This window comes from Curcuma longa, chromosome 8 (assembly GCF_044706935.1).
Source record: "Curcuma longa cultivar G26 ecotype Majalengka, Jawa Barat chromosome 8, ITB_CL_G26_1.1, whole genome shotgun sequence".
Taxonomy (NCBI): Eukaryota; Viridiplantae; Streptophyta; class Magnoliopsida; order Zingiberales; family Zingiberaceae; genus Curcuma; species Curcuma longa.
Genome location: NC_133868.1, coordinates 728,444 through 731,983, shown reverse-complemented (window position 1 = coordinate 731,983; position 3,540 = coordinate 728,444).

The window sequence follows — 3,540 nt, the reverse complement described above, 5'->3', positions numbered from 1 at the left end:
AGTTCCTTCTAGTTGATTGATGAGTTTTGATATCTCTTGTTCAGAAACTCTGGTCTTTTTAAGCTCTGCAAATCAATGAAGAATTAGTGGAGCCCAAGGAAATTGACAGGCTAAAAAGGCTTGGTATTATTGGAGAAGAGCCTTTAAAGCACTGGGAAAGGAATCAAATCAAGTGCAAGCTGGAAATCATGAACCCGAATCTATCAGAGCTTGGTTTGTGCATTGTAATTATGTCTTTCATGGGGTAAAACCCTTGAATAGGGAGCCTTAGGCTCTGCTTATCCTTGTTATGAATGCTTAATACTTTGATAAGTCGAATAGGTATTCTTTCTCTTCTAATTTAAGAACCCGGAAGTGCTAAGTAAAGTAAGGAAATATGATCCGTTGTCCAAGAAAATTGGAGCTGGGAAGGCAGAGGAGTCGTTTGCTTAAGGTCGCTTTTAGCCAAGGATGGGCGTTCAGACCGTGTCAAGACTCGGAGATCTTCTAGTATCCTCCAATAGGGATGAGGAACCTCGTGAAGTACTTATTATACTTAGCATGGATGGTAATTCTTAAATGGATTTGAAAACACATACCTAGTAAGACGTAAGAAGGAAGAAGCATGAAGAACAAAGGTGAAAGCATCCTAAAGGTAAACCCTATTCGCTTTTATAACTGAATTTTTCAGAAGACATAATTTTGCATGAACAACGACTTAAAAGAGTTTGAAAACCAGTTTAATTTGTGGAAAAACAATTGGAATGACAGAAAACATCTAGATTATTTGAATCTAGAATCTACTTCAAAGGCAGACTTCGCCCATAACCTAAAGGTTACTGCCTATAGAGTAGATTTGGGTAACAAAGCATTATTTGCCTTAAGTAAACAAAGCTGCTTGCATATTCTTGAATTGCGTACTAAGCTGCAGGAACAAGCTGAACAATTGCAAGAAGTTCCTAAGCTTGCAAAAGTTGTACGACAGCAGCGGGCTGACTTGAAGGATTTATTGTTAAAACAAGACCTTCTGAAGGAAGAAATCTTGTGTCTGAGGCAAGATTATCTGGATAAACGCCCTCTGTCTAAGAAGGACGTAGAAGAGCTGGTACTTAAGATCAGTGAGCAACCAAAGCTCATTGAAAAGCAAACTGAAGCTCTTACCGAAGAATTATCCAAAAAGGTTGACAAAGTGGAAGAGCTAATCCACTCCCTGAAGAAGTCTATACTGGGATGAACCCATTAGTAGACACACCAGAGTACAAAGAAGCTATTAGCTCAACTTCACTTGGATGGACTGACGGAGGCCTTGGCTTTACAGAACAAAGCTCAGTACCAACTGTTGCTTCTTTATCAAGGCAAGTAAACACTATTCTCTTCACTGTCATCAAACTTAGACAGGAAGTTGCAGAGCTTAAAAAGACCAGAGTTTCTGACAAGAGATCTCTCAACTCATCAATCAACTAGAAGGAACTCATCTTAGCTCTCAAGGAGAAAAATTCGTGCAGAACAAAGGGAAGATTAAAGTTTACAGAAATCCCTTTGAGGTGCTTAAACAAATACAAGAAGCCTCTGAAAAGAATTAATATGGCTTCTACAAGAGCACATCTTCCATCTGTTACTGGAACAGAAGTAGCAACAAGTAGCAGAGCTAATGGTGCGCCATTAGTGGAAGACCAAATCAGAGAATACCGGCGATCTGCACACGCGCGGTACGAAGCACAAAGAGTTGGCAGAAGCATAGCCAACATTGGAAGAACCATCATGGGAAGGCAACCAAGGGAGCATACCCTTGCCCTTCTTATGAACCCTGAGACTGAGCTCAGAAGATCCATGCAGCAACGGGCAAGAACTGTGCCTGCTGAAGTGTTGTATATGACCCGCCGTGATACTATTCATCACAGAGTATATCATTTCCGGGCGGAGGTAACGCATGTTGATCACTGGAACAGATCAACAAGATAGATCCTTCATTATGGAGGATCCATTTGAGCGTCTGGCTCAAGCTGAACTTGAGTATATCCATCTGGGAATACTCCAGGTACGTTTCCAGATCTTACACAGAAGATATGCAGGAACTATGGCACTAATTGTTTTCAGGGATACCCGGTGGAATTCTGATGACCGGAGTATTATTGCTGCCATGGAAGTTGATTTATCAGAAGGAAATCAACTTATCTATATTATGCCTGATATAATGTTAACAATCAGAGATTTTTATAGGCATATACAGATCTCAATTCAAACCAGGGGTTATGACACCTGGTCAGGAGCTGAAGCCAACCTGCTAATTACAAGAAGTATAACGGCCAGGCTATCCAACACCCCCAATGTTGGATTTGAACTCATTTAGGAGTTCATATAAGTAGTGAGCGGTATCTAGCAACACATCACTACTACCCAAACTACAAGAATGTCATGCAACATTTCCTTGTGACTATTAATTGTGACTCTCACAATATGTGACCATGTCCTTCTATCCTTGATACAAGATTGATTAAACCGAGGCATAGACCAGTGTCATCCTCTAATCAATCTATGTTTTGAACTCCAAGTAGACTCACTCAATCAAACGAGCTCAACATCTCATGTTGACTCATTTGGGCATGGACATCCACTTTAGTGGTCTCGCTCTATCAAGAACTAAGATATCACTCCCGTTATATAAGAGGGATAGATCCCATCTACATCACTCACATCCCACTAGGACTAATAGTCATACTAATAGCCACATGAGAAAGTATATGACACTCATATAACGATCCATGATACTTTCTCATGGCGGGTCATTCAGTATACATTCTCCAATGCATACCCATGTGTCAACTTGATATCTCATATCCATGACTTGTGAGATCAAGTCATCATGTTGACCTACATGCTAGTCTCTATGCATTAACATTGTCCCTGAATGTTAATACTTGACTAGGAATGCTTTAGAGTAGTGTTCTCTATATCATCTCACTATCGATTCAACCAATCGATTGATATAGATATGAACCTACTACTCAAGGACATTACTATACTTAGTTATTTGACACCAATACAAGTAAGTATAATAATAAAAATGAAATGCCTTTATAAATAGAAATATGATACATGGAGTCCATACAACAATCATCACATGATTGGCTCTAGGGCTCTCACTAACACCCTTAACCTTAAGTAGCATATCCCCTATCATTTTCATAGAAACTTGCCTAAGACCTGTGGTTAAGCCCATTCTTCTACTAGGCTAGGTTAAGCTAGGTAGGAATGCATCGATGGCACCTCCATTTTTTTTCTTTTTACTTTAGCAAAGCCCACATGAGATAAGCCCATTTAAATTATCTATTCCTTCACAGCCCGATTACATTTTTTTTTGTCATTAGATAGCCCATATAAGAGAAAAGCCCATTATGAAAATATTAAACCTTGAGCCCATTAGGGAAAATCCTACTAATGGCCCATCAAAGGTAGAAGCCCATTTAACATCAAGGCCCATTTAGTATTTCTACTAAATTTATGAGCTATAATTCATTCATAAATATCCAAGTATTTGGAGAAAAATTGCGGGTATTACAT